Genomic DNA, 27507 nt, shown 5'->3' with positions numbered 1-27507 from the left:
TCCAATGCGTTTCACTGATTCCAAGCACCTCCAGGTTGTATTTTCTCATTTCTGCAGCAATTTGGAAGACTCTTCCGGTCTCCCACATTGTCCGGACATTCCATGTACCTATAAGAATTGTTGCTCTGGTTGAAAGAAGGTGCATCGGCCTCATGACTTCCGAATGAACTCGGCTTTCATCATGAGACGTCATAATTATTCCTTCTACTCCCAGGGCAGAGTTTAAATGGTTTGAATGATTTTTTCTGGTTAGCGTTTTTTTAGCGAGTTGATTTTCTACGGGATGGGGTCGCTAACCCCATGCCCAACCCTCCTCCTTTACCCGGGCTTGGGACCGGCAGCAACCCCCAGAGGAGCTACAGGCGGAGTTAAAAACAATCGGTCTATGCTATAAAAATTATATTCTTCATTCCGAAATGTTCAATAACTTGTAGATTAGGTCTAATATTCCCAAAATTTTCACTCAATCCTACTAAACAATTAAGAAGTCTTAGCTAACGATAATCATAAGCAGAAATGATGCAGTGACTCTCTCTCTTTTCATTATTTCATTAGTTTAGCTTAACTTGCTTTTAAAAGTAATTATTTTCTAAATTAATGTGTTCATTCAGATAATTGATAATAATCATAACCACTTGTATTAAAAGAGAGAATTCAATAAGAGGTGTTTTGCATGTAACCGAATGAAATTTGTTTCATAAGTCGTTTTATAAGTTATGCGTCAATGTGACAAATTTCAGTGTTTTGTTTTATTCATTTGGATAAAATCTATCTTATCCAGTAGTTATAATATGAAATATATTGCTTACTAAGCAGAGATAGATAGTGGCTAGCAATGGAATCCAAGACGCGCGTTTCGTCCTACTTGGGACTCGTCAGCTGGATGTACCTGCATCTCAGAGTTATGTTCACTCCGGGACTCGAACCCAGTACCTTTCGCTTCAAACGCCATCGCGTTATCCATCTCTGCTTACCATGCTTGTGAATTAAGGCTATATTGAGGCAATACGCACAGTATGCACATATGCCAATTAGAGACTGACCAGTTGCAGTCCTAACACATCGATGGGAAGATTCAAACAAACAATATTCAATGAATTTATATTGTTTACTATTGCAAAATTAAGTAGTTTGTAAGCGGGTGAAACAAATACAATAATTTAATGATTAAATTATGAAAACCATTAATTTTCTGAACTATTCATTTATACAGCAGAGAAATATTTCTCTTTAAGGATATAATCACTATGTCATATTAGGTATTTATTATTTGAGCCAAAATAATGTAGAAACTTAAGTTTTAGAAAGGATTTTCCAGGCAAAATATCAAATAGAAGTTGAAATGGTAAATTTTCAATGTGTAATTTCATGTTACCTATTGATCTCTATCTCCACTACTGTTTTGATCATTATGATTGTTTCATTGTTTGTAATATACTACTGGATACATATGGATTTTGTCTGATAAGTTTTGATTACATCTGTCGGTTTGTAAGTAAACTGTATTATGATAAAATTGTTTAGAATGAATTTTTGATGGAATCAAAAATATAGTTAGTTATTAGGATATTTCCTCATACAATATTAAAAGTACAAAAAAATACCCAATCAATATCTTCTGGTTTCGTTAAGACCGTCTTATCATTAATCTATAGTGTTATTCTTTCTACTCTTGAGGTTTTTTCTTAAATTTATGAAGTGCTGTATGATTCACTTACCCAGCACTTAAATAAGTTATAGAATTCTGGCAAGAACTAGGTATTATGTCAATTTCCACGCTCCGCTTCTATTGTCAAATGGACTAGGATATACAAATTTAGTATTTTAGTTTTCTACAAGATCAATCATGAAGTTCTGTAAGTATATATACTATGTAGTTGTTTTGTTTGAATTTTTGACGATGATTCTTCTGAATATATTTTTTAGATCTGTGTTACTAATGTGTATTTCTGTACAAGATGAAAGGATTTGACGCAACCTGACATTATGCAACACTTAGAACCCAATTTTACGTCTTATCAATTTGAAAAATTTAAAGCTAGAGAAAATATCATCTAGAAAAACTGAAGAAACATAACTTGAACAATCGACAACTGATTGGTATATTTTTGGTAGGTCAATGAAGATTTCTCATGTTATATTCATATTCTTCTCTTATGTAAGTAATTCAAAGAGTGAATTATTGATAAATTCTGCCAAGATTCTAAAATTCTCGATCAATTTATAAATTATTTTTGGAATATAGACATAAAATGAACTTCGAAGTGACGTCTTTAGTTTTATTCCTAATCTTTTACGTGATTAAAATGCGTAAGGTAGTTTAAAGAAAGGTCTGGAATACGAGTTTAGTTTCCCAGTATAGAAAATAATATTCAACAAGGGATGTATATTGAAAAAACTACCAAATAAGCTTTAATTTGATAATAGTCTTACTTGGCGATTTTGTTTATAGCCGTTTATGGCATATATAATAACTAGGGTATAAATTATTATTATTGGCTTTATTCAATATTATATTTTTGGTACAAAATAGAATTCTCGGCAAAAAGTATTTCAACAAGTTCCCTTTCCTTATTTCTTGATCTATCCTGACGATAAATATTGAGTGATCACCAATTAGATGTTAGCAGTTCAGGAATCGACATTTGAGCAATGATCATTCTTTTCAATGTATATTGACATCTACCACGATGTCTCTGATTGGGCTCTTTTGTAACTTATACAGCGAAATGTCGTAAACTTTTCATAAACGCGCCAAAATAGGTTATGCGATGAATAGACATAATAATGTGTTAAAACAAACAAAAGCAGGTAACTTGTTGAGATATGCTGATGTCAGGAACAGGTAGCCCAGATATTGAAGCACGGGGCCAAAGTTAAAGACAACTAAAGTACTATCTTTGTTATATTTCTTTTTAGTTGAAATTAATTTTGAAACAGTTTTACCTATCTATAATAGTTTTAAACTAACTTCTTACACATTATAAGCAAATTTTACAAGGGAGGTTTAAATAAAAAAATTATTATGCCTGACTTGATCATATAATTATCTGTGTAAATGTGAATATGCATAAAGTTTATAATATAGTGTAAAAGCTCAATTTCCATTTATTTTCTAATTATCTTAGTTTTTAATAAATTCTAAAAAAATAAAACTAATTTGAAATTGGTACTGATCACAGATTAACTTTAATTGAGCTACTAAGAATGACCAAATAATATTGGACAACTGTCTAATCCTAGAATGGAACTCTTCTTGGGTTCCTATATGCGGATCCTCAAGGTATTGAACGTAGGGCGTTAGGGTATCACGAAGAGCTGTTAACCAATATGCCGTTGGATTACTGTTCTATAGTAAAAATTTACAAACTCAATCTATGAGTGATATAGCGTGATACTTATCCATTCTTAATCATGACCACTTTTCCACTCCAGACCTATGTTAATCCCATCAGTCACAACCTCTCATCCGAACGACATGAACTCATCTCAACTTGAATCTCTAGTGGATATGGTTATAGTAGTTTTGAATTCATTTTGTTAAGATTAGTTTAATCTGGAAGTGGAACTCAACAGTACATAAGGCTCAAGTAATCAACTGAAAAGCATTAGTAAAGTTGTAATATGTATGAAAGAAACAAACGACATATTGGAAAGTAACGTGAAATCATTATGCAAAACTTTTGAATTTTTTAATGACGAAGATATTTTAGATATAAATCCGTACATCAAATGACGTAAATATTTCAATGTTTTCAAGTTATTTTTAGATAGTGGAAAATTTAAATTACTAAACATCACCTTATTATTAATTTGAGAGCACGTTTTGTTGTCAGTTGACGTCAGCTGGAGAAACATCAAAAACCAAGAAGCATTGAATGACTAACTTTATCGAACAAAAAAAACATTGAGTACAGACGACCCAGAACGCATAAATTTTGAACTGTTATCAAGCCACTGAAATTGAATCCAGTAATTAACATTTTTAACTTCAATCACTTTGTGACATAGGGATATTATCTATATATGTTACATCTGAGGAGTAACTGGTAAAAAAATACTGTGGTGTGGGTTACTTATGTCCACATTAGTAATACATAACGGTGGTTAGGCACAGAACGTATTTCAGTAGAGGATCGACAACGGAAGAATGGGAACGAAACGCAATTGGTATGAAAATGCATGAACAATGAAATCAGAGAAGATGGACTCATATTTGCAGAACGAATGGTGAAGATCGAGACAATTGATTGATAGTTTGCAAGTTAACCGTTTACTGTATGGTTGTCAGATTTTAGCGAGATATTCTGTAATTTCGTGTTCAAATACATTTGATTGTCCCCCCTCGTGTTTTTGTTCACTATAATACCACTTCCTAATGACATTGCTTTTGTGCTCCTATTGATTGCATTCAGATGAGTCTTTCCGGATAAGCTCATCCAGCAGGTTTTATAATGTATGCTGATATCTATCCACACAGGTCATCACTCTAAATAGTTAATGAATATATACTGATCCCAAGTTAATCACTATGCAAATGATAGATCATAGAGACAGTAAAATTAATGTGATTTATTTGAAAATGCATATTGCGTCATGAATGTTCTGGGAGTATTTAAAAACGTATTTTCACATAACATAGAACGTATGCAAAATAGAAGTAATTTATTAGAAAATCTATCTGTTTAAAGATCCTCATCATATTAAGAGAGTAAGATATGAACGAGGTACATTCTTTTCGATAAATTCACTTTAGGTTCTACAATTTTTCTCTTTGAATAAAAATATTTCAAGAGATATCATATTAAAATCTTAACAACACAAATTTTGAATAAACTGATGATTCAAGAATGCTGACATAACAATGACAACTGATTGCTACCTATAGATATTTATCTTATCTAATTATCTTAACAGTTTGAGTAAAGTATAAACAACAAACTGATGTGTGGGCGAGAATGATAATGATCAGTTGTCTACTTAGTCAAACATGTCGATAGTCTGACAGGTGTCAGATGAGTTATACATTCCCCTATCCTTACTATTTATTATTATTATTATTGATTGATTGCCCATTTGTTGTTGTATTGTGTCGGGTTTTGGTGTGGAAATATACTGACGTTGTAGTCAGGCTAATCTTGTGTTCTTGATCTGAGTTGTGTTGAAGTCCTGTAGAATAGACACTGGAAAGGAATCTAGTGTAGATGTTCATCTAACGTAAATTAACGTCCCATTCGCGTGTAAAAAGGAAAAGGACCTTTATGACATAAACATAGCAAAAAAATATAAATTAATTTGCTTTGTAGATTCTCTTCACCTCTTGCAATCTATAAGTAATTAATTATTTAAACAGCAATACGGTATACGTATATTTTTACAGAAATGTCTTGGTTAAAATTGAATTAAGCATGCAAATGTAGGGTAATACAAGACAGTAATAGTGGAGGAAGTAGAAAGTGTGTTCAAACCTTTTTTTATTTGTAGGTTGAATATATTAATATTTTAGAAGGAAAAACTGAGAAGAGTACAGAAACAATGTTAAAAAAATAGAATGAGCGATTAATATTGTAGTCACATTGTACATAAGAAGTAAAGTGAAACTGACTAGCTGACTATACATCAAAAAAGAAGTAAGAAAGTATACTTAATGTCATGGAAGTTAGTTACTTAACATATATTTGTAACTAAGTTCAGAATCCAAAGTAAGCTTGATAAATGGGTCTTATGGGTATATAAATTTTGTTTAATTCTTTTTATGCTAGCTGTCTCAGTAAAACAAAATTAATTAGACTTTGTTTGTTCATTAGCCATTTCTAAAAAATGAGATGCTAGTATTACATTGATTGTCTAGTAAATAGTGAGGAATCGCACTGCTCAAAATATTCTGTCTTTTAGTCTCTCTGTCATATACATGGAGATGCAGACATTAACTCTACTTTCTGTTCTACCAATCAAGAGTTTTTATTATGTAAAGTATCCAATCTATGATTCTTTCTAAATAGATTGTAAGCTACTGAAGAAAATCTGAGAAAAAGATGAAATTAATAGTAATTTGTTATATTTGTTATTATTGTTGTTTAATTCAAAGTTATCAGTCGTAAGAACTAGATGAAATGTTTTGACAGAATTGAATTACAAATCATTCCATGCATACTTCTAACTAATATAGATGTAAAAATTGCCTTCTTTTAAGAAGAAAATTTGTTTATTAACATGGAATAGATGGAATCAAATTTCAGTCAAAAATATATATATCAACAACGGATAATCCTAACCATTTCAAGCTGATTTAAATTTGTTTATTGTTTTCATTATATTGGATTAATTAAATGAATAAATCGTAATGTTTTTTTTGAGACTGTAAACAATGAGTTATCAATATTGTTTTTTTTCAAGTCTAAGATTATATCTAAAATGCTTAATCTACCATAGATGTTAAGATATTCATTTTAATCTTTAATGTTATTCTACCATATTTTAGGTATGCATTTAGTAGTAAAATCCAGGATGTAAGTTTTGTTCTATTTTGGGGGTAGTCAGTTAGATGTATCTGTATCCCATTATTGATGTTAATGCTGATATTCAAACCCATGGTCTTTCACCAATGCATGCTTTACTGAGCCGCCAAGTCCAGAAAGCTACTAATTTATTGAACAAGTATAGTGGTATTAGTATATTGTGAAAATCAATAAAGGAAAGTTTCAAACCCTTATTATTCCCTTAATATTATTTGTTGACTTATCTGTTGAGTTCTTTTATAACACTATTTGTATAGATTCACTTAGTATTACTTGTTTGAATCTTCCCATTGATGTTTAGGACTGTAACTGGTCAGTCTCTAATTGGCATATGTGCATACTGTGTATATTGCCTCGATATAGCCTTATCAGGACTCAGTAGATGAGTGGATAATGCGATGACGTTTGAAGCGAAAGGTACTGGGTTCGAGTCTTAGAGTGAACATCAACTCTGAGATGCAGGTACATCCAGTTGACGAGTCCCAAATAGGGCGAAACGCACGTTTTGGATTCCACTGCTAGCCACTATCCATCTTTGCCTACTATTTATATAGGTCAGTGAAATATGCTAAACGAATGTTTGGTCAGAAGGTATACTTGTTAGAATTTCAGTTATACATGTAACAATAAATACAAGGATAGTGAAGATCTGTATTAATGAGATCGATAAAAAACTATAGGAAACGTAATATAAATAAACTGATTAATATAACATGTGAACATATATGTCATTCAAACAGATGATCTTAACTAAAGAATCACTGACAAATCATAGGCAAATTAACAATTGTTTCGTCATAGTTTGAACTTCTGAATAATACACCTATGAACTTACGTAAAATCGAACCAGTGACCATTATTTATTTCAGTAAATTCAATTTTATTTACTCATTGAGTCAGAACCCGATATTCTGACTTCGTTTTAGTTTTATTCAACATATGATACAGTTCTAAGTCCAAGTAGTACAACGTAACGTTTTGCTTAGTAAATTCATGACTACAACAAATATTCTTTGATGATTATAAATGATGATCATGGTATATCACAAAATTAATAAAAATTTTCAAAAACAACACTAATCATCGAATTTCAACACAACACTTAGATACCATTATTCAATACCATTATTACAATAATCTGATCCGACGCCCGTTCCTCAAAATGGAATTCTAAATAGTTAAATGCAACTACCTATACTCTTATTATTTTCAACACATTTTTAGTATTTGTTCATCCACAATAAAAACTTTCTAGTATTGTAAACTTACAATCATATCTGATTATTTTAAATTTTAATTATATGGATGAAAAAAACGAACTTTCCAAACACACTTAAACATTTTTAAATATACATAAATTATCATTCAGTTAATTGTCTCTATTTCGATAGAGTAATTAGAAGAGGGAGTTGATTTGAAAAATGTGATGTATTTGCGCTATACATTGTTGCGTTATCCCAGGCCATAAAGTGACTAGGGGATTACCAGCGTAAATTCAAGGTTACGACAAATTGTTTTTAGTTTGATAATTTTAATAGTTTAGATTATGAGTCAATTGAAGCTGGACCACCATGGAAAGCCTGGTGGTCTGGCTTCAATTGACTCATGATCTCAACTATTAAAGTTACTATAATATCCACAAAACCCCCTTCTGATATTTAATTTAATCGTTGAAATCATGAGTCAATTGGAGCTAGACCACCATGGAAAGCCTGAAAGCAGTGGTTTCGTCCTACTGTGGGACTCCTCAGTAGTACGTGTCCACAGTTGTTTTATACAGATAAGGGGAATTTAAATTTACGAATAACCAAGACTTCAATAAATCTGAGAATTCGTCCTTGACAATTTCCACAAAACGTTTTGAAAGCTGTAATAATGTCAATTTTGTACCCCGTTTTAATTATATGTTTCGCTATCGATAAACATGGTTTTCTACCTCCCACGTTGTTCTGACCATTTGAAACTAATTGGTTTTGAAGCCATCTAGGCATATGTTCAATGACCCTTGATTGCATTGTTCCATTACTCCTCCCTATGTATGTATGTCCATTCAAACAAGTAGATTGGTAAAACGTTGTACAGAAATTGTCAAGGAAGAATTTTCAGGTTTATTGAATTTTTGGTTATTCGTAAATTTAAACCTCTCTTATCTGTACAAAGACAATTTTTCGTAACCGTGGATTTACTCTAGTAATTCTTTAGTCATTTTATGGCCTAGAATAACGCGACATTTTCCTATTCTTTCTATACGATGTTAATTTTCTTTCTCCTTTATTACTTTATTTACTTTAACCTTCATTTAATTGACCTTTATTAATTTTTATATAAAATCTCCTGACATGTATATGTGTGATCAGATTGTTTGAAATGTATAGCGCAAATACATTACATTTTTCAGATCAACTCCGTCTTCTAATTACTCAATGGAAATTTATAAAAGCCACTAATTGCTTTATCTTATCTCTATGTTATGAATTGAAAAAATCTAAGCTATTTAATTCATAGATTTAACTATCGAAGAAACATGTGAAAATATTTGAAGAGAAGTAACTGTTCATAACCTTTTATTTATAATCATTTATAAATGGTAATACTTTGAAATTATTATACTTTATACATTGAAAATACTATGGAAATCCTTAAGTCAATATGAACATTTCAAATATCTGTTTATTTTGTAATAACCTCTTTTGAATATTACTTTGATGCACATATCTTAATCCATTTTGAACAGTGTATTCTAGATAACGTCATTAAGACATTTTGGTTGGTTATTCTATGCCCTGGTACGGCCGAGAGTGGGATGGGCCCACCCTCTCCCTCGAAATGCTCTCACACGGCTACGCGTATACAGCCTCTGTCAAGGAAGTCCTACTCACTGCCTTCTCCTGGCCACAGTGTTGTGTGTAAAATTGAGAGGACGAAAATGAATGTTCGGTGCTTTAGCCGGGTTGGTGGACACGGAAAGTTCACCTAGGGGAGTTGGAAAACCCTGATTCCAAACCGATGGCGCACATGGGCTCGAGTATCCTGAGGGAACAAATGGCATATGAACCAATCGTTGATGACCGGCTACCATGGAACTGCATCTCCTCAAGATGCTCCACTGTCTTGTGGATCAGACCTTTAGGCAAAAGGCTCGGGGAGTGGCCCTCTAAGAAAACCACCTGCTTCGGTCTGGGCACCCAGGCAGCATCATAGCCTTCACACAAGTAAATGAAATGACAATTTTTTGTGTGCTGCGTGTATATCTGGTGCCCCATTTTACCAATATTCATGTGTTCAAATAAATAAATAGATAAAAATAACTTTTTAAAACAATTAGTCTCTTTGATAAATTTCGATGATGCAGTGAGAAGACGAAATTTATCAGAATTATGTGATATATTTGAGCAATACTGTTCGAACAATCTGATCACAGATATACTTGTTAAGAACATTTATATATGAAGATTAAAAGGTCAGCAAGACAGGTGAAAGGTAAACTGTAACAAATAAATAAATAAATAAAGTACACAAAAACAATGTGTTAACCACTTTGGATAATGAATCAGTATTACCAGTGTAGGTTAAGGGTACACACAAATTTCAATAGTGTTATAAGAAGATGAAAATTATTAGAACTATACGATATATTAGCCAAATACTTTTCAAACAATCTGATCACACATCTACTTGTTAAGAACATTTATATATAAAAATAAAAAGTCAACTACGTTGGAAATGGGGATAAGAGGTCTAGTTGACCTTTTCAATTATCATATATAAATGTTCTTAACAAGTATATGTGTGATCAGATTGTTCGAAATGTATTGCTCAAATATATCATATAATTCTGATAAACTTCATCTTCTTATCCCATAACTACTAATATGTTCATTTGTTAAATGACTATTGATTGAGAAAACGAAGTTTAAGTAATTAGTTAATTTTTCTTCCTAAACTAATTTCATTATAACCACCAGTAGTTTATTAAGTAATTAGTTATTTTATAAGTTTAAGTAGAGTGAAAACGAAACTTTAAAAAAGAATGCTTTCAATGCTTTCCGTTCGTATAGAAATCATTCTGAAAAAAAAGAAGTGAATTCAGTTTATGGTTCTACTATTATCTACCACATTTCGGTAATACAAACGAAAACAGAATTCTTTTGTAAAATGTAAAACAAATTACTGTTTATATCCATAATGTATTGAACAATAAACCAAGTTGAAAATTTATTCTTTATTTACCTACTTTTCTTTCTTTATAAGTAATATCCATTAATTGGTATATAATTCCCATTTAATCATTAAAATGAAAACACGGAGTTCAGCGAAGGGATCTCTTTTCAACGAATTTATTATCAAGCTGTACAGTCGTATATATATGAAAATGTTTTATTAAAGTACTAATTCCGTGAGGAAATGTGAACACTAATAACCAAGATTGGCCAACTAACTAACTTCTATAGCTGGGTTCCGTTAAGCAGAAAGAGAAATGTGATTCATACTTTATGTTATCGTATACATCGAATATGTAGTACGGAATGCATTATCGAAGAACTCGCGTTCCTTAAGAAAACTTTGATGAAAAACGGCTACCCAGACCGGTTCATAGAGAAAAATATGAATAGAAGTAGCGTCAACAGGAAACCTAGTTATTCAGTGCCGAAGAAAAACCTTTATATAAGTCTGGAATTTAAAGGTGATCGAACATCAGACGTTATTAAAAATCGTTTAACAACAACGATAAAAAGGACATTTAATGCTGCTAAACTACGAATCACCTTCACGAGCAAGAACTTATTTTCTGTATCCATAAAAGATAAGCTTCCGCTTTTGGTCACCTTTGTGTGCATCTACCAGTTCACCTGCTCTTGTGGAGCAAGGTACATCGGCCGTAGCCAGCGCTCGCTTTCAACTCGGATACGAGAACATATCCCAGTTTGGTTCTACAAAGGTGAAAAGAAAGTAGTTAAGAGCTCTATACTTGAACACCTAATCGACTGTAATAATTCTACGGATCCACAGTCTGATTTTAAGGTTGTTTATATGGTTCATTCAAATCTACCCAGATTTCTTCAGGTCAAACTCTTAAAAATAGCCGAAGCTCTTACCATCCATGAGCTCAAACCAGAACTATGCGCACAAAAGAAGTACGTCTTATCATTATCGTTACCATGGCCTTAATATTATTATTATTATTATCATTCTTTTATTATTATTATTATTACTCCATTTCCCCTTTACTTATATTTTATATTCTCATTATTTTATTCATGAATACTCATCAGATCATCTTATTTATTTTACACCTCTATGACCTTTAATTATTGTATCCAAAACATTTTATTCATTCTAATCATCCTATTATAATCTTGGTTATTAGTGTTCACATTTCCTCACGGAATTAGTACTTTAATAAAACATTTTCATATATATACGACTATACAGCTTGATAATAAATTCGTTGAAAAGAGATCCCTTCGCTGAACTCCGTGTTTTCATTTTAATATCCATTAGTTTACATGAGTAATCTATATATGTTAGACAAAAAAATTTATGATAGATTTTCAATGTAAATAGTATTAAATGTGTATTAGATTAACGATTTTGGACTGAACAATTAAAAAAACAAAAAATTACATCTAAATTTTTAAGATTAAATGATTTAATATATTCTTCCTATCTACATCATTATAATGTAAATCTATGTGGATTTAAGAGTGTTAGAGTATGATGATGTTTTTGGACACAAAGTTCAAATTTGAACAATTGCATTGGTAATGCGTTTTCGGTGCATAAATTCACTATTTTGGGTGCATTACCTTCTATCAAAGTTTTTATATTATTTTATATAGTTGAGATCATGAGTCAATTGAAGCTGGACCACCATGGAAAGCCTGGAAGCACTGGACGGCCGTTTCGTCCTATTGTGGGACTCCTCAGCAGTGCGCATCCACGATTCCGCCTCGTGAGATTTGAAACCAGGACCTATCAGTCTCGCGTGAGTGCACTTAAGCGATAGACCACTGAGCCGGCATCCAACGGTGTTAATGTTAAATTATTCTTTATTTCTATTCATTATCTAGATTTTCATTTCCTTTTTCACTTAATCAGTTTATTCCTATATAGTTATCGTATATCTATTGTTTTTTTAAGTAATCCATATAACTTCACACATTACGTAATCCCAAATTGAATATCTGGTTTTATTGTTAAATATGGTATTGTTATGTCATTAACCATACGATTATCGCGAAATAAGATTTGCCAATTTAGATACACTGACTTATACGACCAAACTAATGATGCATAAACCAGTACGAGCAGTCTAGAGTTCCTGTTGGTTCTTTTTCCGCCAAGCCCTGCCTGCTAAGTCCAGAATGCTAATCTCATCCTCCGCGACACGAATCGTCTATTTCAAACATCCTTGTTTTCTATACAAGCAAAATCAAACCACGTCACACCAAAAAATAGAAAATAATATTTGTACAAGATCTAGTCAAAAGTGGCTATGGTTGTGAGAAACTGTTACTAATAAATTGGAAATATCTCAAGAAGAGTAAATCGTATGATAATAGTCAATAGGTCAAATAAAAGCTTATAATGAAGGGAATATGAATATGCATATAATATAATCACTTAATAGTCATACAATAGGAATATACATATAATATTAGTTCATAAGTAATTATTAACGGTTACCATACATTTATTCTCGTCCGGATATAACAGTTATGGTTTCTTTCGCATTAGATTATCTGTCTTTACTTCTGCTTTTATTCCTACAATTTCATTTAACCTAAAGTTTAATTAAAGTATGTATTGCATGTTAATCATTTCAATATTAACCAACAATTTTAAATTTATAAACACATAGCAACAGTAGATTCAGCTGGTGTAAATTTGACATTAATATACAAACTGATATCATGTACAGAAATATTAGGTATGTCATATGAATGACTCACTAACTAAGTGGATAATGCAATGGCGTTTGAAGCGAACGGTAATGGGTTGGAGTCACGGAGTAAACATCAACTCTGGGATGCAGGCACATTCAGCTGACGAGAGCCAACCAGGACGAAACACTCATCCTGAATTCCATTGCTATCCACTATCCATCTTTGCTTATAATGCTTGTTATTTAGGGCCGTATCGAGGCAATACGCACAGGATTTATACGTGCCAATAAGAGTTTGATCAATTGCAGTCCTAAACATCAATGGGAAGATTCAAACAAACAATATAAAAATGAATTAAAACAACTGAATTAGTTTCAGTATCCTTAGATTAATGTAAATAATATCAAAACAATTAGTAAGATAAACATTATTCACAATTAATATCAATAATTATTTTGCTTAAATTGGGAACAGAAATTATGAAGTATAAAACTCTCATAGCATATTTATCATAGAAACTGTTCAACTAAATACATCATGTAAACATTTAGAATAGTGACAAACATAATAAATATTTTTTTATAGTTTATGACATTGATGTTCAATATAAAATGGAATATTTGCGTGTTTACTATTTATGACAGTATAGAATATTTTTTTTAATTAAGAAGGATTTATACAGTATGTTATGTATTCATTAGCGGTATATTTGATACATCACCTGTTCTATTATCTTTTTTCTTGGAATCATCCTATAACTGTGAAATCAACTATGTCGTGTGAATGTCACTAAGTAGATAAAAAACAAAACTATCTTAAGCATAAGAAAAAAACAACAACAACAAGTAGAATGAAATGTTGACTATTCCAAAAAAAAACAACTTTTTCAGATAGTTTTTCAAATAAATTCCCTATGTTGTATACAAGAGTCAAAATTTCTTACTAAAGATACAATATTGATACAAAAATAAAAAGAAATTGCAATATCTTTGCTTACTGACGTAATATCATATAATATTCCTAATTGCAAATTGTTAGGCTATATTCTCATCTAAATCTTGAAATTAGGCCAAAGATGACTTGTACTTATTTCTATTGAAAACTGCTTAAAATTTAAAGTATAAAGCAGTGGTTTGTAAAGTAAATCAATTAGCTGAAAAAAGTCAGTTACTCACTAATGAGACTGGATGTTTAATTATGTATTCTCAATCTCATATTTTAAGATACGTGCGTCCTGGATTCCACTGCTATCCACTATTCATCTTTGCTTATAATGCTTGTGAACTAAAGTAATATCGAGGTAAAACGCAGAGTATGCTTATATGCCAATAAGAAACTGATCAATTGCAGCCCTAAGCATCAATGGGAAGATTCAATCAAACAATACTAAGTGAATTTAAAACTTCACCCAATTGCACAAGCAAGTGGCTATCAGGACTCAGTATCTGAGTGGATAACGTGATGGCATTTAAAGCGAAAGATACTGGGTTCGAGTCCCAGAGTGAACATCAACTGTGAGATGCATGTACATCCAGCTGACGAGTCCCAAGTAGGACGAAACGCGAGTCCTGGATTCCACTGTTAGCCACTATCCATCTTTGCTTACAATGATGAATAGTTTCAAACTGGAACAAAAAAGGCTTTCCATTTATTCTTGATTTTCAATAATTTTTAGGTTATTGTCAGTGTACAATAACTATAATATGTAAAGTACAACATTGATTGTTAACTTGTTGTATCTACTTTAATCATCATTTGAAACCTCACTAAATTTTGCGTTATTTCTTAGATGATGATGATACTATCATCCGGCTTATTGCAGTTTAAAATATCTTAAATCTAATTTGTCTACTTAGTAACTTCATTGATAGGTCTTTTTGTTACCCAAATGATTGATTATTATGATGGGTGATTTTTCTTATCTAGATGTTAAAATCCATCTAATAAACTTAACACAGTTTCTATGGTTACGGAATCTACGTAAAATACCAATTAACTTTCATACATTAATTTAATCAGTAATATTTACATAGTATGCTAAAATCAGTTGATTAAAATGAATGTGGTTTATAGTTAAAACAAAAACAAGAGAGAATGCAAATGAATAATTATTACTGATGATCCTTATGAGTACGAAATATTAATAAGTCAAGCTGATTTATTCTTATAATTTATGTGTAAAGTCATCATTCTTATGATTACTATCATGGACTACAGCACTTTGATTAATCTATATATGTCTTTATATCATCAAAGTAAGACAACCTACTATCTAAAGTGATAATAATTAAAAGACAATCAGATAAATCTTAACTGCGAGAATATTAGTTACAAATAGAGCATAATATGTTACATAAAGAGATCATTATTAGTAAGCAGTATAATTTTTACATATTGCCTGATTTGGCCCAATCAGTAAATTTTTATTTGGTTACTTAATGAACCATACATAACTCAGTCCATTAACATTAGAATAAACTAATGTAGAAAAATCACTTGAAAACCATTATAAAAACAGTTAAGAAATGAGTTACACAAATAGCTTATTTGTGTTACACCATGTAACTGACACGAACGCTGGATAATATAGTAAAGATTATCAAAAATTTCAAGTATTGAGTATAATGAACTATAAATGGAAGGGTGTTACTTTAATATAGTTAAAGTTTTCAAATAATGAATAGAAAAGAGGTTGAACCATTTAGCAAAGTAATCATAGCTCGTCAAGAGTTTACATTGTATAATAGTTTTGGAGAAATAAGAGGTAATGATCTGCACAATAAAATATTAAGATAACTGTCTGCTTAATAAAGTGAAGAAGAACATAATAATTAACACTAATTTGTAAAATTCAAAGGGATGCTGAGACTGAAAGAATAAGGGATCATTAGGCATCTTAAGACAACGTTGCTGGGATAGTTGTTTCAACGTTAGACAAAGAGAAGATGAGTTTCTCGGATCTTTTCATGCAAAGAGAGTGGTGTGGTGAGTTTCAGCTTTTCTGAACAGTGTATGTTCACAACTCTTCTTGTGAACTGTTAGGCTGTTTCTATTATAGTGTATTATCAAATCTATATGGCTTTATACCATGTATACATGTGTTTCCAATGTCCCTTGGTTTGTTCAGTTATGCCAAACATCCAAGAACGAAATGTTATACTCTAATGAGTAATTTTTTGACGATCTTTTCTCAAAGTAACAAATGTACCATTTTCATAACCTATCTAAATATTTGATTTGATTATTAATAAAGTTGTGGTCTCCAGTTTTTACACTACAGCTTATGTGAAGAATTTTCATATAAATGATTTAATTAAAGTTTTTCCAGTTTGCCTACAAATCTGAATGATCAGTTAGAAATATGTCGTACAGCACAGATCTGTGTTTTTTCAAAACTAGATCTAATAGTTGTAAATGTATTCTAAGGGTTATTTTTTCATTGATGTAATATGTTATCAGGTGTTTGAGTTCTGTTCAGGTTGAAGTGAATATAACAAAAAAATATACAAGAGGACACCAGCATTTCATTGTTGTTGGGTTGGCAACTAGTGGCAGCTATTAGTTAGTCAGTATCATGATTTTATATTTCGAAAGGTAGTGAATCAAATAAAACTTTAGTTAATTTTTTTCTAAATAAAATAAAATAATTTCTATTTGTCTGACCGTAATACGCAGTTGGCTATTTCATATAATTTTATTTTGTTCTCTCTTCTTTTAGTTTTCTTTTTCTGTCTAGAGAATATAACCCTGTTTAATGTGTTTCCAAGAGGAAAAAAAGAAAGTTTTTAACGAGGTTTTTTCAAACAAAAAACTTTACTGGCATTTCAGTAGGTTAGTAATTATGATTGAAAGTTTTAAATAAGCCGAAATTTCTGTGCAAATTTATCATACTAAATGAATCATTTGTTTTAACTTGTTGAATGTTAATAGGTAACAAGAATAATTTCAATGTTTCATTGAATTTGTCATAGATTATCATTATCATTTTGTGAACATATGAGTTAAAAATAAAAAAATTATGATCAAGTTCGATTCTGAAAGTTTACAATCTACAACTTGAACTGTTAGTTGTGTTGAAATAGTAACTTTCATCAAAGAAATTTCTTACATGAATATCGTACGGAAATATTGTCATTTTTTTAAGGATCTGGTAAGTAAATATCTCTAGCGTACGATTATGTTTGGAGTTTAAATTAAAATAAGCTATTCGTCATTCAAAACAACTGGAAAGGATTACTCAGGACAGAGTTTGATTGAGAATGCTGGTGGATAACCTATGTTCCTGTATGAGGGGTAACAGGCTTAAGTAAGTAATTCGTCATCCAGTGACTTATTGACTATGATTATATCGAAACTAAAAGAATGTATAGTACCTTGCTACATCATGTTATTAAACTGATTATTTTAACATACAATTTAAGTTCTTTTAAAGATCATTCATTTTCTAAAGATTAGACATACTCATACATGAATTTATTATTGAATGTTGTTAAGAAATCTTTTTTTCTCCAGAATGTTTCAATCTCTTTCATTAAAATATTATGATATTTGAAACAATGTAACTTATTGAAACATTTAATTCTGTTGAATTGGAATAATAAAGAAAAAAATTAATTGAGTTATTGAACACGAAATTAAGATAATTTTGATACAAAAAAAAACCTCATTTTCGAGTATATTATTTTTGGAAATTATGTGAACATATTTTGATACTTGTGAACAGGAAACAAGGTAGCAGAGAAAAATATGTGTGTATCCTGCTAGATTAGGTTCTCTTTTGACTTTGTTATAATCTCACTTGTTACAATCCAGCTACTCTTAGCGCTTAACATTCTTTAAACATTTTACTTCACTCAACCTCTTCCTTAAAAAAACAGAACGTGGTTGAACAGAAATGTAATTAAATCCCAAACAATCAAAGTTAGATGAAGGTAGGAATAAAAATAAGAAAAACGTTAGTGTATATTTTTAATTTTTCACAAGAAGATTCTAGAGTCTTCTTCAAGTATCTGCTAGGTCTGATTGACTGAGGAATAGCCAATCAATGTACTCTAATGCAATCATATACGAAACATGCTTTTACTCAATCTATTACCCTCTGACAACTTTCTAAAATGTAATTTACAAACTTAATAGCAGATGATAACTACTCGAATAGTATTGATAATAGTAAGGCTATGAAAAATACGTACATGAATAAAAGTAATTCTTCACGTATTCATTGTTAATTATTATTAAGTATATGTCATTCATCCTTTAGTGCTTTATTAAGTATTTGCAAATAATATAACATTCGTTTTATACTTATGTGTTTATTTATTAATCATATAAACTTGTATATGTTAGTATCATATCCCTAGTTTCTGACAAAATGAAAATGAATTTCAAGAAAATGTATCCTGCAAATCATTTTATTAACATTTCTATGTTTAAAGAAAAATAAAGAAAAATTTATATTTTCATAGTTGAAATCATGAGTCAATTGAAGCTAGACCACCATGGAAAACCTGGAAGCACTGGACGGCCGTTTCGTCCTATTGTGGGACTCCTCAACAGTGCGCAACCACGATCCCACCTTGCGAGATTCGAACCTAGGACCTGCCAGTCTCGCGCCAGAGCGCTTAATCACTAGACCAATGAGCCGGCATCCGATGGTGTTAATGTCTAACTTCAACCAATCCACGAAGCTGAGCAACTGTTTACCAATTGTCTTCAGTGAGTTGATATCTCACAACAGACGTGGTTGAACCCCACTAATCACTGCTTCTCATTATATTTATATATCTATTCTATGTATTTTATCCTTCTGTTATAAGTAGAAAACCTTATTTCCTAAAATAAATTTAAAACATTTATTTATGGTAAATTATAGAATTAATTAAAATCACAATAAGAGTTTCATTCAAGAACCAAAATGAAGTTTACAATAATAATAGTAATTATAACATTACCGGTAACAAAAAAGGAAATTGTTAACAGCCATGACGAGGGAGGGTCTAAAACACTGAATTAATTCAATGTTCAATTATTCAATTGGTCAGGGATTCAGTTAAATTGTAAACAACCATTTTTTTTCTTTTTTTTCTGTTCATTTGTATCAATTTGTTTTTTATTTTTTATTTTTAAGCAGGGAAATATTTGAAAATTAAATGAAAAAATCCATTTTCCATTTGTTTATTTATTTGTTCTTATTTATTATACATTAATGATAAAATAAAACGAAAAACAAACAAACAAACAAAGAAGATTTTAATTATTGATTTGTAAATTTAGAATTTAATTATGAATTCCATTTTAGCTGTTTTTTTCTTTTTCTCTTTTTTTGGTATTCAAATATGTTTAACTTTGATTAGGAAAATTTGGCAGAAATTTATTCTAAGAGTTAGGTTATATTTTATATCATTTTCACGTAGAAATTGTACAAACGGACCTTACTTTATTTCAATATGATATTTAGAATAACAGATTATTAGTATCTGATAAAAGAATGGATTACGTAATCATGAAAATTTTGTTTTTAGTTAAGCGTTAATATTTAATTTTTATTGCATAAAGCTATTATAAAGGCCGTTTTTCTTGTTTACACGAATGGGAAGTTAATTTACCTTGGACGAATATCTACATTAGATTCCTTCCCAGTGTCTATTCTACAGGACTTCAACACAATTCAGATCAAGAGTATATGATTAGCCTTATTAGAACGTAAATATATTAAGCATATCCATCCACTGACTACCGTGACACACCATGATGGCTGGTTTAGGTTGAAAGAAGGTTAAAGGTGCACTGATCTGTTTCGTCAGATAATGTATACACGGACTCGGGTTTGTAGATTTTTCACAAAAGGAAGGAATATATTCTGTACTACGTTTAAGTATCACCTATTACATGTGAACTAGATGCCTAGAAGCTCGTATTTCACGGATTTCTTACGATGGTTAACTTGATAAATCAAAATAACATCGGATTTGCAAACTTATTCTGGATTAATTTCATTAACAATGGAATATCAAAAACACCTGCACCAGGCTTCCATTTACAACTCTCACATCGATAATATTAAACTGTAGTCTTCGTTATTTTTCTAGAGACAGAAGCAAGGATGAAACAAGTAACTCATAAATATTGGAAGTGGTTGTGAGACTAAAGTTAACGTTCAGTCTGTTTTTTAAAAAGTTTAGAGAAGGTACTATTAATAATATCCTCCGTAAATAGTTCCAGAGTCATATAATTCAGACAACGAAACAGTTTACAAGGAGATCTGTGATGACTTACACGTGTTTCATTCTAAATAAGCAAATAGTAGTAGCTTTGGTCAAAAACATGAGATAAGTAAATAAACAAATCGCATATTATCAAGCAACGAAGAATTTGAACAACTGTGATTTGATAACATCATGAATATGAGTTAAAGATTAGGTCATCTATTATATATATATATATATATATATATTTGTCATGCATATATCAGATAGTAAGCTATTTTATTCTGGACCTGTATGCTGTTCATTTGATAAACAATATATAGATACTGGATAAAGTTTGATATGTAAGATTTTTTAAATTGAGATCATGAATCGTTCGATGTTAGACCACCATTGAAAATCTGGAAGCCCTGGATGGCCGTTTTGTCCTACTATGGGACTCCTCAGCAGTGCGTATCCACGATCCTGCTCGCTTCCAGGTTTTTAATGGTAGTCTAACATTAATCGACTCATGGTCTCAATCAAAAACTTAATAATCTCCACAACCTCATATCGATGTAAGATTTTATTTGATCTAATAAATGTTATGATGAAAAAAAATATGTAATCCTGATAGTTCCAAATAAATTGAGCATTGGGTAAAAAGTTAATGATTAGTAGAAAATTGTAATTGTTACTAATATGTAATCCTATTTAGACGATAATCAGAATATAATAATGTTATAAAGGTAGGATACTTGTTATAACGCTAGGGTTTCTTGTTATAACAGTCCTTTCACTTTTTACACGTATGTGGGACGTTAATTAACCTTAGACGAATATCTACACTAGATTCCATCCCAGTGTCTATTCTACAGGACTTCAACAAAACTCAGATCAAGAACACGAGATTAGCCTGACTACAACGTCAATATATTTCCACACCAAAATCCGACACAATTCAACAACAAGGAACAGTTAATCAATAAATATTTAGGATAGGGGAATATATAACACATATAACACCTGTCACCCTATCTAATGTCTGACTCATCAAGACAACCAATCATTCTCATTCTCGCCCACACATCAAATAATATGAATTTAGATTGACTGATGATGATGGTAAATGAATATTACAAAACTTACTAATGAACGAGTATCTCAGGATAGTTTAGTTAGCCAGAAAATATTTCTTTTTAGCATGGTCAAAACAACCTTTCGGTATTTATAAGTTCTCATAAGTTCTCCAGTTGATGTCATTTTTTTGAGAAATTCAACTTCAAATTATACGAAATCTTCATAGAACCATTATTTACATTGTTAACGTTTGTTGATTGGAAAATATTTGCAATACTTCAAAACTATCACCTCTGAGTAAATTCTAGACAATAAATTTATCATATTTTGAAACTTTTTATACACGGATAAGTATTTTTCATCATATATTAACCTAAGTACCAATGTTTATGAATTTGAGATGGCGGGGAAGACTTGTAGTTCAAGGTTGATAATTTAGTGGAGTTTCGTTCTTTGAGCTGGATGGTTTGTTCGTGGAGCTTTCATTGTTCTTGCTATCAGATCATTAAAACGACAGGTTAAAGGTTAACAATAACCAGTCGAGATAGAGGTCGACAAAGTGTAGGTCAGATGCGGAGAAATTGAACGCTTCACTTCTACTTGAAGTTTGTGCTAATGATGTTATTCAGAAAAAAAAAAGAAAGAACCACGATCCAACTGAAAGTATGACAATTTATTTAACGTATATACGTAAATGTTTTAAGAAAAGATCATTCGGATTTTCAGTGAGATTTCATGAGGAGTGGCGTTCAATCAAGTTGAATATGAGTCATTTACCCCTAATAACATTTAAAGACGGTTGCATAATGCTGCAACTTATTTGTAGTTAGAAATGTACACTACTTGATTCCAATTCAGTTGTTTAAAGACTAAAAGTTTACAATCAGAAATGAAGGCAATGCTTTGGAACCCCAGAGGTGTTGTCGATTCTCACTGAAGAGAAGTCCCATATTAAGACTAAACAGCTGTTAGACAGTGTATTCTCTCCTTCAATTGTTGTCTGACTAGGATTAATTTGTTACATAAACTATACAGTAAAAATATTTTTTTATTACTTAGAGATTAATCTTCTCAATATTCTTTTATTTACTGAGCCATCAAGAAAAAAAGAATCTTTCTTTACTATCCTCTTCTTTATTGTTTTATTTTCAATGTTTAGGATTATGTGCTTATACACGCAAATAAATGTGCGTGTTTTAGAGAAAAAAATATTTTGTTCCTTCGACCTTAATTTTAACATTAACATATTTGATATTTTATATTTCTACTTTACTTTACCTTGAAAATCATTAATGTTATCAATGTTTATTCGAGGATACACTAATAAACTTGTGGTTATTATACTTGTTGAAAGCATCTAATAAAAACAATGATAATAATAATAGTAATGGTAATGGTAATAATAGTAATGGTAATAATATTAATAAATAGGTAGATAGATAGATAGATAGAACAATAAATGAAATATTTTTGTAAAATAAATGTTACCGGGTCAATTTTACTGTTTAATGGAAGTGAAATACCAAATGTTCTTTTTTATAATAATTATGTATTATTACTTTGTCTAACTAACTAACCATTTCATTCATTTATTTATTCATCAACTCATTTTTTTTGTTTTTCATTTAGTTATTCAACCATGAACATTTATAACCTAAATATTAACTCATATTTAAAGATTTTATTGTAGATTAGTTTTAGTTCATAGATTTGAATAATTTTTCTGGTTAGCGTTCTTCTAACGAGTTGGTTTTCTACGGGATGGGGTCGCTAACTCCATGCCCAACCCTCCTCTTTTACCCGGGCTTGGGACCAGCAGTAGCCCCCGGAGGAGCTACAGGCGGAGTTTTTAGTTCATAGAATCAAAAACAAAAAACAAACAAAAAAAACGTCATATACTACTTATTACAATAAGTCTGTACGTCAATTCATTGATGGATTTTAAGGAAATCATAGTTTTTTTTAGCTGAATTTCTTTGAAATTATTTACTGTAAGGGGAAATATACGTTCATGTAACGACAAACTATAATTTGTTTTTATATAATAATTACTGAACAATATTCACTTCTAATGTTTATGTATTATTTAAAAAAAGTAATATAGCCACATCATTACAGCTGGTTGAATTAATTTGTTAAATGATAGTTTATGGGTTACTTATTCTAATGACTGATGAAATAGAGCTTTCACCATTTCATATGTTTATCCGTTCTACATCGTGTACTAAATGTTTGATTTGCTCTCGACTAGACAAGTTTAGAAGAATTAGCCATATTTAAATTTTAACTTTAGGTTAGTTAAATATGTAAATGAAAAATTGTATTAGAGTAAATAATCCTATACAATCTCACAGCATGTATCGTTTTCTGATAGTTCTACATCAAACAAAATTATATAGGGATTACTGATTAATGTCTTTTAGTGCGATTCATTTCTTAATATAGTACTGTAGTGAACAAGAACCCCAGTGTGGACAGAAAATTAAAGAATGCTTTAGTAATATCTGAGAACTATATAGTAAATACTTCATTTGAAAGATATCAATCAATCGTCTCAGACCTGATTGTTCCTTCGTTTTCACACCAATCATTCTCTGTTCTCCTTCTCTTTCCTTCGATCCTAACCTTCTGCCTCCAGAGATTTCACTTTCGATTAACGATTTATACTACTTATATCTGTCGACAACAGTAGCACACACTACCGATATAACCAAAAGTATTGTTATTCGTTTGTATTGACTGTTTGAAGCCCCTATCAGAACCCTAGACATGTGGAATCAATCAGTTCACTGACAGACAGTGGACTATTCAAGCTTTTCAACTAGGATGGCGTTACAACACAAGTTTAGTCCAGTTAAAGATCGTGATTATTGGAATTTCATTTTTCCACTCAGTGATATTAAAATTCCAAGGGAATTTAAAAATGTTGTGTTGTACCTTATATAATGTTATAATGATGCACTTTTCAATAGTTGCAACATATCTAGTTCCCTTTAGTTTCTCGTAGTTCTCTAGCTAATTTCGTTCTTCCAAAAAAACTCAGTTCTTAATTTTAGACATTTTGTTCTTTAATAAGCTTAATGTACTGTTAAGCTAGACAAGCAAATGAAACAGTAGGTGAATGAGTTTATAAGTTATAATTATGATATGATAAACATTTATGAAAATAATCATTAACTAAATCAGTATGATTGTGTCTATGCATAAAAACACTTTAATTATAATTAATCTTTTATTAACTGAGGAAACATAATGAAAAAATTGCTCAAACTAAAGATACACTAGTCTTTGAAACAATAAATAATAATCATTATGAAAATAGTTTTACACTATACTATACTTACAAAAGAACAGAATTCTAATAAAATATCTAACCAAAAGAAAACTTGATAGGATCATTAATATTCTAACCTGGAAGGATTGGGCTGCCATCTCTTCCTAGCATGGGACACCTCAGCAGTGGGCATCCACGATCTCGCATGCAGGACTCGAACCCAGGAGCTTCCGTCTCGCGGGGGAATGCTTAGCCTCTTGACCACTGAGTTGGCATCCAACTGTGTTAATGTCTAACTTCAACCAATCGACGATATTGCGTGACCGTCCACCAGTGTCTTAACTGAGGAACTGTCTCACCTAAGACGAAACGACAATCGAGTGCTTCCAGGTTTTCCATTATGATCTATCTTTAATCGACTCATGTCTTCAACTAATAAAAATTACTAAAATATTCACAAAACCCCATTCTGAAAATAATTTTTAATAATTCAATAACTATAAACAGGTCATAAAAATATTCAAAAACAGTTTTACCCAAATGTACAATAGTATAATTTGTAAAATATTGCATTTTTATTCTATGCTTGTATAAATGTGATAATTATTTTTGTTGTCTAGATAAACCAAAAAAAGAAAAGAAAATGAATTCATTAGTTTCATAACATAATCTAATGAGATAAGTCAATGTGAATTCATTTATTTAATTAAACACATAAATATTGGTACAAAGGGGGCACCAGATATATATGCGCCACACAAATCTCATTTGATTTGTGTAAGGGCTGTGATACTGTCCGGGTGCCCAAACCGAAACAGGTGGTTTTCTTAGAGGGCCACACCCGGAGCCTTTGACCTAAAGGTTTAATCCAAAAAGCAGTGGAGTATCGTAAGGAGATGCAGTCCCATGGTGACTAACGATTGATTCATACGTCATTTGTTCCCTCAGGATACTGGAGCCCATTTGCACAATTAGTTTGGAATTAGGGTTTTCCAACTCCCCTAGGTGGATCCTCCACATCCACCAACCTGGCTAAAGCGTCGGACATTCTCTCTTCGTCCTCTCAATTTAGTAAACAACAGTTATACCACGAGAAGACAGTGAGTAGGACTTCTCTGGCAGAGGCTATATTACGCGTGGCCATGTGAGAGCATTTGGAGAGGGAGAGCGGACTCTACCCATTCTCAACCGTACCAGGGCATTTGGGGGCTTGATGTAAAAATCAATATTGATTAATTACAAACGATTATTTCGAAAAAGAAATGTATATTCTCATTAAATAATGGAATAATTTTGTATTTCAATTCAGTAAAACATGGATGTTTGATTATATTTCCTTGAAAAAGCTTGAACTAGATTGCCAGGCGAAACGTTGGATTTACTTCAAATTCATTCGTTAAGATTTTACAAATATATTATTCCTATTTTATGTCTTACATCAACTCGGCACTCAAATACTGTGAGACTAATCGCTCTAATTTAGACGAAACTTCTTATAAATTATGAGTGAAATTATTGAAAAAAGAAAGAAAAAAGAGACGTATATCGTAAAATAATACGATATCTTTTCAATGTTATGATAATTTTATTAGTTGACAAGCCTTAATTAGTTTATATTAATGTCCATATGAATTTTACTAGATATTTGAAAGTTAATATACCTGTCCTGAAGAAGTCCAGACAAGTTAGCTGGACGAAACATTGGAATTATTTAAATTTCAATCGCTGAGATTATCTCAAATATAATTTTAACATAGAATGACTTAATATACTTTATATTATTAATTTTCATTTAAATATATATACATCCTATAAAAGATTGAAAACATTTAGACTTAACTGGTTATATAGTGAAGAATACAAACGGAAAGAGGCAGAAAATTACAAACAATTAATGAAAAAATTTAAAAAAAGTAAAAAAAAATAATGTCATTTGTTAAGTTGTGTCCAGCTATGTAAGGGATTGGGGAGTTACAAATTTCTTCTGTACACATAAATTGGGTGGAATGTACGAATCCCTATGGCTTCTGCTATATGAAGGAGACAGGAACGAACTCCGTTGGGAATTGATGGAGGTATACGATAGATCACTCGAAATGATTTCGATTTATCTACATTATGACCACTATCAATTAGATGTGTCAAGATAGAACTGCGTATTGTTTTTATCTGGCCCTTCCCAAACTATGCTGGTAGATGTTCACCCATTCGTTGGTTAAATTGCCTGGTAGTACGCCTGATATAGCTATCTGCTACACCTTACAGTATACATTTAACTTGTGACTTATGATGACCACTGGACGCATCATCAATGAATGCCTCTTCACATACCGGTTGTCGATAAATTAATTCATTACATCAAAACATTCAACATCTGTGTTACTTGTTAAATTGATAAGATAACCAAACTACGGGCAATTGTGTTTGTTTATGAAGTTAAAGAACCAGGCTTGCTGTTTTAAGGATCTATGTTCTGAACGGACTTTAGTATTACCAATGTGAATTTTAAAAAGTACTCTGCATTAATTCATCGTAAACTACATCCCAAGTGTGCCTGATGACGA

At 31.1% G+C, this 27507-nt stretch overlaps 1 non-coding gene across 1 annotated transcript; it reads left to right on the top strand.

The window, feature by feature from the left end:
• Positions 1–14843: 14843 nt before the first annotated feature.
• Smp_tRNA_01487_Sup_TTA.1.1 lies at positions 14844–14910 on the top strand. The gene has a single exon. It is a non-coding gene (tRNA).
• Positions 14911–27507: the final 12597 nt, after the last annotated feature.

Source organism: Schistosoma mansoni, chromosome W (genome assembly GCF_000237925.1).
Source record: "Schistosoma mansoni strain Puerto Rico chromosome W, complete genome".
Lineage (NCBI taxonomy): Eukaryota > Metazoa > Platyhelminthes > Trematoda > Strigeidida > Schistosomatidae > Schistosoma > Schistosoma mansoni.
Note: the sequence above shows the minus strand (reverse complement) of the source record. Positions and strands in the feature narration are given on the sequence as shown.